Raw genomic sequence first — 15,063 nt, 5'->3', positions numbered from 1 at the left:
TGTCACAGGCCTACATGTTCATCAGTATTAAAAAAGAATACAGCAAAACAGCAGCTGTGAAAACCCCAAATAAGGTAATAAATGAATGAACATGACCATTACACTGCTGACAAAACCAACAAAGCAGTGAGAAATTCCACAAATACATGAGGCTTCAGTCTCCTAGCAGCAGACAGGGGTCCAGCAGCCTGTATATTAGATCTTTTATGTTCATATGTGAGCAAATATTTACCTGTGCCATCTCCAGCATAACCATGGGAAGATCATTAGAGAAACATTATTCTTCAGTCGTTTAAGGCTAATTTTTATTAAAAATTACAATAATGCACCTAAACCACAGTCCAAAACTAATAAATAATAAAGACAAAAATAATTGTACATCAAAGTGTTACCCACTTCAAACAGTTTTCATAAATTATGTCCAGTATTACTTCTAGATTATCAAAACTACAGACAACATTTCTCTCAAATTCCAAATAAAAATATTGTCATATTCATATTCATACAGTTTAAAGAGTTCAGAAAACAATATTTGGTGGAATAACCCTGTTTTTTTAACCACAGTTTTCATGCATCTTGGCAGGTTCTTCTCCACCAGTCTTACACACTGCTTTTGGATAAATTTATGCCACACCTGGTGCAAAAAAATCAAGCAGTTCAGCTTTTTTTGATGGCTTGTGATCATCCATCTTTCTTTTGATTATATTCCAGAGGTTTTCAATTTGGTAAAACAAAGAAACTCATCATTTTTATGTGGTCTCGTTTTTTTCCAGAGCTGTATATATCGTAATAGAAAATGTTTCAATAACAAATTTTGAACCTTAACATTTTATACATTTTTACAGCATCTGTCATTGACTGACGCACATGATAACAATATCATGCATTCATAATATTTAGGAGAGAAATAAAAACTCAATTTATCAGAGAAATGGAAATTAAATCAATATTTGATTATATATGTTCCTACAACACTGAAATCAACATGTTCTTTAGCATATTGCAATAGCATCAATACATTTTTAACTAGCAAACAGCTTTATGGGCAAAAGATATATGAAAACAGCATTTCTAAATAAAGCAATGGTTAAGATGTTTAGCCCACAAAATTAGATTAAGCTTGCTTTTGCATGCATATACGCACACCCACCAACATCCTGTTGAAGTACATCGAATAACTACTACAGAGATAAGATCTGCTTTGGTATTTTTAATCTATGAAATGATTGCCACAACCTAAATCACCTCCTGTAACACCTGCTGGAAATCAGCATGCACCAGTATTCAGTTCAACTACAGGCTGAATAAACCTAAGGCCAAACTTCAGGCTTGCTGGGTTAAACAACTAAGTGGTTTACCTTTAGCATTCATACATTGCTGCAAATGATTTAAAAGCTTTATTCACATTATTGCTAACATTACTTTTCACTGTACACATTTATAAATGTAACTGACTTGCATCTAAATGTAATGCGAATTAATCTTCCTGAAACAAAAGGCAACCAGTGTTGGCTGATGACAACAGCACCAGGCACATGTTACTACTGGCAAAAAGATGCATGACACTCAAACTGATTGTTTATATTAATGTGCCATGTCCACAAATTCTATATGTATATGATATAGCTCAAATATCAAATATGTATACCTCAAATCTAGAACAAAATAGAACAAGGTTAAACACCGCAATCCAAACAAAGGAGCAGACTTCATTCAACCACAACTAAAAGTACAGCAGCAACATTTAGTAAATCATATAAAACAAATGTGAATAGACATCACCTAGTAAGTGTCCTGAAAGTAAACGTGTGAACTTTCTCTTCTGTTTTTCTCCTCTGAATTTACACCTGTCAAAGTTCAGGCACTTTGGGACAAACAACACCACGCTGATTTATGATGTCCGATTTGACTCAGCTTCTCTTAACTTTCACCTGTTGTGTTATGGCAAGGGTGAGAGACATATCTGGGGGAGTCTAATGCAGCATGTGGTCTACAGCATTTGCTAAAGAACTCAACAGGAAACAAGCAGAAATCTTCTGCTGAAAAAACATGTTCTTTACATACAACTCCAATTTCTTGGAAAATAGGACCTTTGGAAATGCTCCGAAATAGTACTTTTTGACACCGACTTTTTTTCTTCCATTGACTTTACCTTAAGTATACACCCTCTTTTTAAATGTTTCAACTAAATATATTTTTGCTCATCGCAGCTTCATAATTTTATTAAATAACAGTAATTTGCAATTACAATACTGCAGAGAGTTGTTTTTATTTATTTGAAATTATGGATACAGGAATAGAGACATGGTGACACCCAATTAGTGCTGGGCAATAAAACAATATCGATAGTTATCGAGGAAAATATATATATCGCGATAACTATGATAAGCCAGACGATAGGATTCGATAAACTTTATTTTCTATTTCTCATTTAAGTAGCGCTGTGAACAGGTGCAGCACGCGATCAGGCAGCGCGCTGAACTGTCTCACAGCTCAGCATGCCCCCCTCCCCCATACATAAGGGTCATACATGGGTTGGGGGGTGGGGGGTGGGTTGGATGTGTACTGAGCACCTTGTACCCACCTGTCAAGATGTGAGCCTTGACAGATGTGTAACAAGGCTCTGAGCCTGCTAGTGATTTTGGCCATAACTCCCTTTTTCTGTCACTTATGAGTAAAAAGAAACCTTTAAGTGTAACAGAAAGTGATTTGATTTATATCGTGATGCATATCGATATTTTTCCATATCGCCCAGCCCTACACCCAACACAGTCTTCCTCTACACAGTTGACAAGAAAAAAAAAAAAAAAAAAAAAAAACAGACTGAGACTGGGACTGGGAGAGAACTGAGTAAAGAAAAATGACCCTAGCTAACATTCAAAATTACAATGGAGGCACACACACAGGTACTGGCACTGCGTGTTGAAGCACACTGGTACTTCATGACTTCCAGCACCATTCAGGGTACCACACAGCATTGTGACAGTACTAGACTAAGACCACAGAAGGCACAGAACATCACATGACATAACATTTACCCAAAGGAGGTAAACAAAAAATGGCTAGGCCAAGTTAGCTCAGCTAATGTTACTATCCTAACTAGGGCGGCAACTGTAAATTAGTTTCGATATAATCGACACTGTCAATTATTAAAATTTGTCGACTAATCATTAATTAGTAGCACTATATAAAATAACTGGGGACAAAACACAAAGTGAAAAGGATAATGTGCTCACTCACACATTTACACTCAACTCGCCAATCACAACAGATCACACGTTTCCTCACTACATGGCAGCACATTCCACACTTAAAGAGCAATTTTCTGTACATTTCTACAGCATTTAAATACCATGTTTAGCTGATTCTAACATTTTGAAGCTCTAGATCTAGAAACAGGAGCACTTTGCACTACAATCAGAGATGGAGCACACAGCAGAAATAATAGTTGACTTATCGACTAACCAGAAAAATAAATCGGCAGATTAGTCGACTACCAAAATAAATCATTAGTTTCAGCCCTAATCCTCACCCAGTACAGCTAATATCTTTCAGCTTAATAACAGTCAGTTTGTGAAGAGGTAGGGGACTAGGGATGTGAGTGGGAAGTGGCAGGAGTATAGGCCTTCTGAGTCCTAAAAGAACTTACAATGCAGCTTTTTACAAGAAACTAGTCAAGTGTCTACTTGATTCACTAAGACAAGTAAAGTTCCCAAAACTTGTCAAAGCAAAACTCAAAAGCAGTAAACAGATTCAAAACTCTGGAGAGGGTAAATTAGTGTTAAAGCAGAAAACAGGTAGAAAACAAGTTACTGCCATAGTCATCCACACCAGAGGAAATGCTAACAGTAATGCTATTGCCATCAACACAAATCCAACACAAATGTGTTGAGTCCAATATTTTCTGTTCACAGGCAGCCCACAAAACCCTTACTGTAGTGCTCCCAGTTTGTGGGGTGATAGGCAGTGCAAATCCACAAATGATTGTGCACATGCACTGAAACGTTTTATATTTTTTTATAACGCATCTCTTCAAAACACATTATTAGCAGTACAAAAGACTAGGAACAACGCTACTAAAAAGAATGCACAGCACCAACATCTGTTTCTCTCATTCAGTCCTCTTTCCAGTTCCCCTACAAACTGTCAGAATACCAAATAGAACAGCGTAACCCTCCAAAACCATATGGAGGTACAGCAGAACCAATCCATTATGGTGTCTAAAAAGGTCCACTGCTATATGTTCAAAGCAAAGGAGTGCAGACAAACAAAATAAAGAAAAAACAGTATGCACTGTCAAAAACTTTAAGTTAAGAGTGGGGTAGTAAGAAGGAATTCAGCAAGCTGAATGCAGAAGTGGAATTGAAGCAGAATAAAGCAAGGGTTCATATTAGTTTAATATGTTACTATGCATTTAGTCTCAAATTATTACATAAAATAAATTAACTAATAACACAAGGCACCAACAACTACATAATAGTTAGCAAATAAAAAAAAAATATATATAAAGTAGCTCCAGTAGGATGGTCTATTGCAGATGATTTCTTTTGCTGCGCTCAACTTATATTCTACTAAATGTCTATTAAATGCAAATGAACTGTCTGTTGAATTATAATTGTTCGCTATTAAACTTAACCTTTAACCTAACACTCATTTTACCTTTTGTGGATTAAGTTTACTGTTGGATTTACCTTAACTTTAGGGTTAGTTTGCAGGATAAGATTCCATAGAGAAAACTTCCATTAACATCTTAAAGTCTGCTGCATTTAACTGATTGTTAGTTGAGCATTTATAATAAACATCATCTGTTTTTTTTATTACTGAAAGCATAATCTTATTTTAAAGATTACAGGAGCAGCATTTTTCTACATTTTTCAATTAATTATTGATAGATATGCATGTTCTCTGACACCACATTTTTATTAGGAATACCAGTGAAATAATAAAAAAAAAATCATAATAATAACTTATGTAATTCTTAAAACAAGAAAATGCATAGATCAACTTTTTATAAAGTATTCTGACACATGCACCTCAGTTTGTGTAATAAATACCTCATAACACAGATAAACTCATCTGCTGCTTGCTACTACGTTGGTAAATGAAACATACTTCTCTTTTGGTGTAAATACTTCAGTTATTATCTGCAATCTTTATCGGTTATTGACGTGAAGGATGATTTCAATCTATTTCTGAGGATTCTTTCTATGGTATGTTACACTGCCACAGCCTATCAGAGGGTCTTATTCAGAAGCTCGAAAACCGCAGGAACTTCTTTTAAGTACTCTGGCAAAGGAAAAAACAGTGAATCAAAGAGTTTTGTGACTAAAATGAGAAACTTAGTCTACAGACATGAACACCAATGAGCAGTTGAGAAGTTCAAAAACTACACCCATGCAGTATGAAACAGCATCGTTCTTTTCTTACGGGTGCATCCTGAGGCTAATTATTTTTCTGCAAACTATGAAATTTCAAATTATGTCAAATAATTTGAGAACCCACATGCAGTATAAACAAGTGTATACAACCCACATACAGTATATCCAAGGCCGGTCTAAAACATTGTCCATATTTGCACTCTGCTAGTCACATAGTAGTGTCCTGTGCTTGGTAAAATTCTATTTAACTGGGACAAAATTTATTTTTGCGTTTCCTGACCCAAAGTGCTAATGTTTGCAAACTGTAGTGCTGTGCATATTCTCTAAACATAATTTTGTACACTCATATCTTATAAGAAAATGCATTTAATATGAGTGGTCTAACCAGAGCTAAACTTAGTCTATGTCTTGCTAACTGCAATTGCATGAATAGAAAACAAATTATGATCTCATATTTAGCCTGGACAACTTAGCAGAAGTTCAACATGCTCAGTATACACCTAAGTAGCTGCAACTCAAATGTTCAGTTGAGTTTTTTTTTTTTAAGAAAAATAAGAAGGTAATACCAAAGTAAGAAAAAAAAACTATACAAAAAGGCAGTGAGTCACGTTAACTGCTCCTTTCTTAGAAAATATACACATTTTTATGTCATATTAGTATTGATCAACCAAAAACATTTATCTGAACATAAAATCATTAAACAAACTTTTATGAAACTTGTCTACAATTTCTGTGGGAAGTCTGTGGCAAATGACAACATGAGCTGCTGTCACTTTTCCATTAAGGAATATCATAAACAAACCTCATATACTGTTCTACTTTTACATTTTTGACCAAATATAATTTTATTGAAAGTTCTCAACCAATAACTTAACATCAAAAGTGTTTCTGTATGAAAACAAAACACCTTTCAAGTGTCACTGCAAGTAAGCTTAGAGGTTAAAGGGTGTAGCATAATAGCCGCATCAATAGCCAATACTGGTTACGTATTAACATACCAGCAACAAAAAATTCCAACATATAAAATGGTTGTTTCCATACCGGTGAAATTTCTAGCATGACGCAGCTACCCTGGCACCACAGAAACATGTGACTGAGCAGTTGTCACTAAGTTTAATGGAAGCCTATTCTTGTAAAGTAGCATTCTCTCTTACAGGCAATAGTGATAAAGTAAGCCTCTGACTAAACTCAGGATCACCTGACTACAGCGTACTTTGGACAACTGCACTTATAACAAAGAAGAAGTGGGACACAAGTAGAACACTAGACCTAGTCTAGAATGTCGGCCACTGTGGACCGAAAACCCATTTTTCCTAAAAGAAACTTAAAACTAGGGCCACACTTTTCAGTTTTAATTTACACTGCTCCTACCATCTTGTGGTAAATAATAAATTATAGCATTATAAAACTGCTACTGTGGCCACAGAGGCAAAGTGATTAAAGAAACACTTTCAGTTCCCTATTGAACTCTGCCTGTAAATTATATATGTGAGTATGTAAAGTAGCTTTATATCAAGCAAAGGTTCTTTAAATATTTAAAGAGCTTTAAAATACATAGTTCTATAGATATCTTTATACTTGTAGCACTTTTTCCAGATTTCTCCTGCCTAAATGTGCACCTCATAAGATAATGATGCCCATAGTTCTGGAAGACCTCTGAGATTTAAATAGAATTTCAGCTTCTGCATTTACGACATAACAGGTTAGTGTTTCCCACTTTGAGACCTGAAATAACCCTGTACTGTTGTACTGCTGTAACACATCTGACCCACTCCAGAAAAGTCCTGTAGTAGCTGCTGATTTTAAATAATTTAGAACAGGTAAAAAACTAAAAAGTGTGAAGTGCAGAGACTGGGACTATAAAATGCTTTCAATCTGTGTTCAAACAGCAGGTAAAAGTGGCCCAAATCCGATGTTTATTTCAAGCTGTTCACACTACCTTTTAAATGTGACCCATATCTGATATTCGTCTAAACATTCTGCAATGTGTAAACGACACGCAGTAGTTTGCAAGACTTAGTTGACCTAGGTTGTAAAATATATTTTCTTTTTAATGCTGCAAACCCTGTCTGGGAAACGGACCCTTTTATGTTGTTCTTTAATCCTTGACAGATTCTCAAAAGTTAAGAATGAATTCAGGCAGATGCTGCAGCCACATCCCATGGCCGTGTTTGGTAATTTCTCTAGAAACACTGCGCGATTGCGACAAGAATCTTGTAATACTATTAGAACACATCATCAGTCCAAACATGTATGAGCTCTGTTACCTCATTATTCCACCAAAGGAACCTTTACTCACAGCTGTCATGCGTTTACCTGTCTACTCATGTCAATCGTCCATTTTCCTCACAGCCTTTTTTGTTCCTTCTCTTTGATGTAAAAGTTGCATGAACTCCAAACTGGAAGTTCAGAAATGTTGCATACATAGTGGATTTCAATTCCACGTATTTAAGTAGTCCAAATCAGAATTAAAAATTTCATATTTTTACAGTTTACACCGCAGCACAAATGACCCGTCTATGTCTGTGCAGATCGGATTTATCTGCTGTCTGAACACAGACTAAGAGAAATCTACATAATATTGGCTAAAATGAGTCATGCAGAGATTTGAATGTCATGTGGTTCAACACTTTAGATTTTCCACACTGGTGACAGACTTGTAGAACCTGCTTGGTTTGCGCAAAAAGCAAGTTCCAGTAAGTTTCACTTTGCCAGACATGCTTGAGCTCAGGAACATGGATACTAAACACCAGTAATACTGAGACACACCGGTAATAAAACACATGAGCATGAGTTGTGCAGGCACTTACAATTCCTTGATCTGCAGAGTTGTGTGTGCTGTGAATGCATAAAAGAAATTATTTTCACCCACAGTAGACTGTACAGAAAGTGGTAATGATTGTGACCAGGAACATCTGGCTAGAACTGACCGTGCAAACAGACAAACAATTCTGACAGTTTCTGACACAGTCCATGCAGAAAGCCCCACTCTGATATTCTGCAAAACAGTGCAACATTTTTTTTATCTTTCAGGGGACACGGAAAAAGTCACAGGAAACAAAACTAAATCCTGTGCCATAACATGTGGCACATCAGTGAAAATTACCCCTACCTCACAAAGAGAAACTAATTTGGAAAAATATTAATAGCATAATAAATGTGCCACCACTGGACCCCTCAGTGCCCATTCCTGTAAAGGTATTTGGGGGTGTTCAGTCAGCACTGCTGCTTGTTTACTCAGCACAAACAACCGAAGCAGACCTTAATGAATAAATTGACTTTGCAGGCTAGAATTATCTGTAATTAGCTAATGTGATAAATCAGGGTCCACGTTCATAAATCTCCTCAGAGTGGGAGTGCTGACCTAGGAACTTTCCCTGTCAGTAGAGATGGCGTAGATTTGACATTGGGAAGAAAAATAAAGTTCTTTCCTGAGTTATATCACACCATGACATCAGTTGCCATAATAATAATGTATGGCATGTGTTTAGTGCACGGCATATACATATATTAACAGTAGGGCTGGGAGGTTAATCAAATTAATTAGATTAATTTTAATGGGATTTTTAAAAATGGGATAATCAAAATTGTACTTTGTATCTTTACATTGTATCTTAACATGTAGAAGCTGCCAGAAACCTATGTTCATGTAGCTTGCCATCAGCTGCCGGAGCCCTGAGAGAGCACAATTGGCCTTGCTCTCTCTGGGTGGGTAGAGTGCGCTCTTTTCCCTCATAACTCTAAAAGGGTGATTTAGCTCAGCACAAGGCGTCTGTGGGCTCATGTATCGGGACCGAATTACTGTGCTTTCCTCTGAGTGCGCTGGCAACTCGAAAAGAGGCGGTGGCTGCCTTCACATGTATCGGAGGAGGCATATGCTAGTCTTCACCCTGCTGGTGTTGGGGCATTACTGGTGATGGGGGAGTCCTAATGAGAGGGCTGGGTAAGTTATGTAAGAACTAAACATCTGAAAAGTAATTGAGAATAGCTCATATTATTACTTTTTTTACAATATTACCCAATAACATAAAACAGCTAATAGCATAAAATATTTCAATAAGCACTCTTTTTTAAATATTAGATTTAAATCTGTATTAGCCAATATTCAGGGTTTCAGTATCAGCACAGGTGGAAAAAAGAGGTATTACACCATCTCTACCCACAAGGAAGACCCACATAAATAGTAGTTATTTTACAAAGTGGGATTTTTCACTGGGACAAATAAATTTATATCAAAGTTGAGAATTGCCCAGCAGGAAAGTCCCTCTCCTGTTTTTTCAGTTTTGACATCTAACCGAGTAAACTGCACATATCTGTTCAAATCAGGATAAACATTTAGCTGTTCATCTCTAAACATGCATGACCTGTCTGTAGTGCCTCAATTTTGATCTACTGGTTTTTGTGTGCTTAGGTAGGTTAGTTAGATAACCTAGCTAACAAGCACAGGAAAACTGTTGGGCGGAGAATAATAATAAAAGTATATGTACTTTATATGAATAGAAGAGGTTAGGCATATTTTTTTTTTCTATTTATTTTGTTAACCTAGCTAAAGCTAACCACCTGCAACTTTCACTTACCTACACTAGACTGGGTGAACTGAGTGAATTGTGTAGACTGTGACTCTAAACGCCTATAACCTGAACTACTGAGAAACTCAGAATTAACCCCTTAACAGGCCTTGGTCCATATATGGCCTACACATGTAGGTGATTTCAAACCCCTTTTCTCTGCACCAAAATAAAAGCTGCTTGTTCACTCTCTACTCCACCTGATAATTTGTTTAAAAAATGTTTGAAATTAGACATAAAAACTAGATAACGTAACAAAATAAAAGTTCAGACATAATAAAATAAAAAAAAGACATTAGGTGTTTGATTTGTATTCATGAAGCTTAGAAATTAGCCATTTTTGTGATTTTTATTCACTATATTTTTATTTACAATAGTTTTATTGTTTACCGTTACAGATTTAATTAAATATTGTTTCAATATTTTCTAAAGAAATATATATAATTTAGATTTTCAGTAATGTTTCTTATAAAATTTGAAACCTATTTATGTAATGCTTGGATAGATAAGTTTTCCTCAAGATTTAGGCGTGTAACGTTAATATCAGGCAGAAAATTGACAGACATAAAAAGAGATTAAGGTAGTAGTAAGTATCAACATAGCGTTAGATCCCATATTCTGCTGTTTAGTTCGCTAGCTATAATGCTCCATGCAAGCAGCTGAACTCCAGAAAAGTTGCAGAGACTGATATAACTAAAAAAACAGGCTTTGCTAATGCAGAACAATTACTCGACCAACAAGTTGGTTAGCTTAAGTGACAGAGGGCGGACAGCTCTTCAGTTTCAGTCACCCTTAAAACGTCTAAAAACTTCCTAAAATACCAAAAATAATAAACACTGTGTACAAAAACATAAACGACTCAAAAATCCCAACTAACTTTTTAATTTAAAGACAGTTACTCGCTAGTTACTCGCAGTTTGGTGGTCCTCTCGATCTTGATGTTAACCTAGCGCTAGCTTTAGCCAGCTCCACGAAACCGAGCTGGTTTCAGTCCTTAGGGAAGTTAAGCAAGCTAGTGAGCAGTTAGCCAGATCTATAGCTGTCTAACCTAGGTAGCTAGCTAGTTATTAGTTTGTAGCCAGATGCCATTTACACAGAATAAAGTAATATATATAAGGTACATGATGTGTTATTCGGGGCGGTTTATAACGCTAGCTAGCTAACGTTAGTTGCCTTGCCAACACTTTGAAAGAAAGTAGTTAGCTAACTAGCTAGGTAGCTATAGTAAACACCGTTAGCTATCATATCGTGAACACACGAATTCAGGTTGTTTTAACCGTTTCTAAGCCTGCTACTTTGGTAGTTTCGTACACAATTTGGGCGCAACAGTTTAGCCAGGCTACTTAACTCACATTCGTTTCACACGACTGGTTAACTAGGCTTAGTAACTCCAGCTTAGCTAGCGTTAGCTAAAGTTAGAAACTTACCCAGCACCGCGGCAGCGGCGGGATTAGCCCGGGCAATAGGGCAAATAGGGATAGAAGTGTCTCTCAGTAACAACAGTCCGGTTTAAAATCCAAACCAAGCGCTCTTAGCTAGTCCCCGTCCTTATTTTCTGCTCTTCCAACTTCTCTGGCACTGTTTCTCACAGCCAGGGTAAACTTCCAGCCCCCTGTGAGCCGCAGCAACAGCAGCAATATGGCTGAGTGTTTGGTCCGGAGGAGGAAGGGAAGGGAATGTGGGCGCTACTGAGTCAGTGTGGGAGAATAGAGCCGCTCTCAGCGCTTATTTACACTGATCCTCTACTCCTCCAGCCTGAATACTGGACTAAGATTTATGAACAACCCCGCTGCACTGCTCTCACTGTGCGTGCGCGTTTATAGCACGAACAACAGCCACACGAATACACACACTGACCTTATATTAACACCATCAGCCAGCAGTCTAGCCTGCGCTAGAAGCTCTCGCTGCTATTTTAGGAGTGCTCTCTCTCTTGTTGTATGTCTGATGAGAGAAGCAGAGCCACAGGCTGCGTCTGTAAGGAAGTAGCTAATCTAGTTAGCTAACCCACTACTGAAGCACAGTGTGACACAGAGCTACATTACTCCATTACAATACACTCTAACACTAACACAACTAAGAACTACAGGTGCGCTCTCAGTAAGTTACATACAACCATCATCTATTTCTCACTCGAAAAAAAATCATCCAGAAAGGAACACATAAGGAATCCTAAATTACTATAAACTTAAAAGCGTTAAACAAACCAAAAAACTCTTTGGTAGGGGTGGGCCATTAAAATAATATCATGATATTTCATGGTATTTTCACTATAACAATACTCTTGGCGATATGACAAAACACTGAATTATTATTTTTTTTTTTTCCAAAATACACTACTGCAACAAATAAAAAGTAATTTTATTATTGCATTCAATATGATATGGCACAACCCTAACTGAGATATTAAAAAATACAATAATTTTATCCGATTTGTAACAGAAGTCAATGATCCAGAATGTCATGATACTTATAATTCACTTCAAATATCTCCAATATATTTAGGATTAAAGTAAAATAAATGATACTTTAAAACATTTAGGAAGAAATAGGAAGACAGTTAAATAATGAATTCAGCACAGCTGTTAACTGAAAGCCAATCCAGACTCTAATTCATAAAGCTGACTGAGAAAATCCAGCCAAGATGTGCAAAGCTGTTTTCTAAGCAAGAGGTACTTACTTTAAATAAAATATAAAATATATTCTGGTTTGTTTAACACTTTTTGTTTATTGAATAATTACATAAATTTAGCTTCATAGTCTGAATGTTGCTAAAATAGCAAGATGAATGAAAAAATAGAAACACTACAGGTTTCAACTTTCAGGTTGATTTCTTATTTAAGGGTCTCATCATAAACATGATATCTTACATTGCATAATGTACCTTAGATTGTAGCTTGTTACCACTGTTTAGTGAGATATGTCTGTTTAACGAGTTAATGAGTTGTATCTACAGATCCATTTGCCCAGCCATTTTAACTCCTTTTTAACTCCTAGCTATTAATGCACCTTACCTATCTCCATACTGCTAGTCACCTGTGGCTTTTCATGCCTCTGTTTTCCTAGTGTGTCTTATTGTCTGATAGATAAGCCTTATATCCAATATGTTCCCCTTAAAGGCTCTATCTATGATCATTTCTGCCAGTAGATGTTGAACAAGGGCATCAGCATCTCAGACCAAAACAAATGCTTCACATATGGAGGTGAGCAGTTCCTGTTTTGGGAAAAACAAAAAACGAGTAACAGACCTGCTACGAACACAAAGACCATAAAACAACTGCCAAAGAGGGTGTGTGATTTTGCTTGACTACATCTTTATATAAAGTTTGTTGTTTGCTGCTATATTAATGTTTAAAATGTTGGATATATCACCTTTAAGGTCACATGAAGGCCCTGCATTTTTCGCGAATTCATGACAATTATACTATTCAAAAAAATGAAGGGATGCCTTTTAGAGAGATTCTGTTCTATGCTTTGATATTTTCCTAAAAAACTTATGCACACATCTTGGACTACATTGTAAGATCACAAAGAAGTGTTATTTGTAAATGCGGATGTCTGTATATGTCACTCCGAGCTGCCCATCCATTTAAAAAAATGCTTTATTGTTTCTTTTTTTTTTTAGATTTCCTGAAAATAATTTACACCATGTATATATCGACCTATTCAGAATGCAGCAGTTTAGCCCTGGCCATTCACTCTAAAGCAATTGCTATAAATGCTGCATTTATGTAGTATTTGAAACTGAAAAATTGCAAAGTCATATTTACTTCATATTTATTTATGTGTAAATATCATATATGAGTGAATATTATGGCCCTATCATTATCTAAGCACAACTCCAAACTATTTAAACTTGATTGCTTATTGAATTTAGTCATTTTCAGGAAATATATATTTGTAGGATGAGGACAGGTGTTAACACCCTAATTAAGTCATTGGATTAAGTTGTTTCAAGTGTTACAAGCACAAAGATGGGCAAAGAAACACCTAAAAACCAGATGTTTCAATAGTTTAAATAAGAGTGATGCTTGATGGAAAATCTGAATGGACCCATGTCTGGATCACAAAGGTCACCACATTAGCCAGACACCAGCAAGGTGAAGAAAGGGTTCTGGCATTGGCTGCTATTATGTTGAACTACATGGACCTTTCCGGGTTCAAGATGGACTGAAATATCAGGTCCTAAATTTACAGCATGCTTTTGGAAGATATTTCCTACAACAGTAAGATACTTTCTTCATGCAGGGGAACAGGTCAAAATCAGCAGCCCCACAGGTTCAATGTTAGCTTCATAAACGAATGTCAGTAGTGGGTCCCATCAGGCTCAGTGATGGAACCAGAAGAAGTTAAACATGGGCCCCATATGGGTTGTGCACTGTACATGGGGCCTAGATAGCACCCATGTGAAATTAAGGTGGGTTGCATTGATAGAGGCAATTTGGTTAGTCCAACTGGATTCCAGTAAAAGCCCACATGTCACCCATGTGAAACACATATGAGAATGTTGAACTGTTTTAGTGCTTGACAACAGACATTGCTCTATTAGCCTATATCTGAACGTCATTTCATTCAAAATATGTAAAATGAAACAGACTGTTTCTGTTGTATGGCCACACAAATATATTTAATTATTTCTTTTTTTATTTTAAAGCAACAACAGGTTTCTCAGTAGCTTCATGGATGAATTATTTAATGCTGAGTGTAACACAAATAGTAATATAGTGGTAATTTTCCATTAAAACGGTTCCAGTCACAAAATTCACAGATATATATAACCTTTAGCATCCCTCGACAACAGATAATATGATAGCAGTGGGGTTTTGCTGCCACCTACAGGCCTAAGAGGCTAATGCACTTAATTTGCTCTAAATGCCAAGATAAATCTGGAGATAATTAATTTGAGAGTAAAAACTTAATGCAAGCAGATAATACAGTTTATTTTTTTATTAAAGAAAAAAAAATGTGATAATGTTTCTGGAGCACTGTAGTGTTATTAGCCTGGACAACACTTTGAATGTAGCACAAGGCAGCCAATCAAAACAGTTCACTTTTTAATTTGGGAACGGTGTCATAGATACACTATAGGCTATATACGTATTCTCTCTTTCAATGTT

General features: G+C 36.3%; 1 protein-coding gene across 1 annotated transcript in view; it reads right to left on the bottom strand.

Moving 5' to 3' along the window:
* The window catches only part of plekhf2 (pleckstrin homology domain containing, family F (with FYVE domain) member 2), a 28,813-nt gene extending 16,937 nt beyond the window's left edge, over positions 1-11,876 (bottom strand). Inside the window, exon 1 of the mRNA XM_007228860.4 lies at positions 11,374-11,876. The gene's annotated coding sequence lies outside the window, so the exon portion shown is untranslated. The remainder of the gene's footprint in view (positions 1-11,373) is intronic.
* Positions 11,877-15,063: the final 3,187 nt, after the last annotated feature.

This window comes from Astyanax mexicanus, chromosome 6 (assembly GCF_023375975.1).
Source record: "Astyanax mexicanus isolate ESR-SI-001 chromosome 6, AstMex3_surface, whole genome shotgun sequence".
In the NCBI taxonomy this organism is placed as follows: domain Eukaryota; kingdom Metazoa; phylum Chordata; class Actinopteri; order Characiformes; family Acestrorhamphidae; genus Astyanax; species Astyanax mexicanus.
The sequence above is the reverse complement of the archived record's forward strand: the minus strand, read 5'-3'. Positions and strand labels throughout refer to the sequence as shown.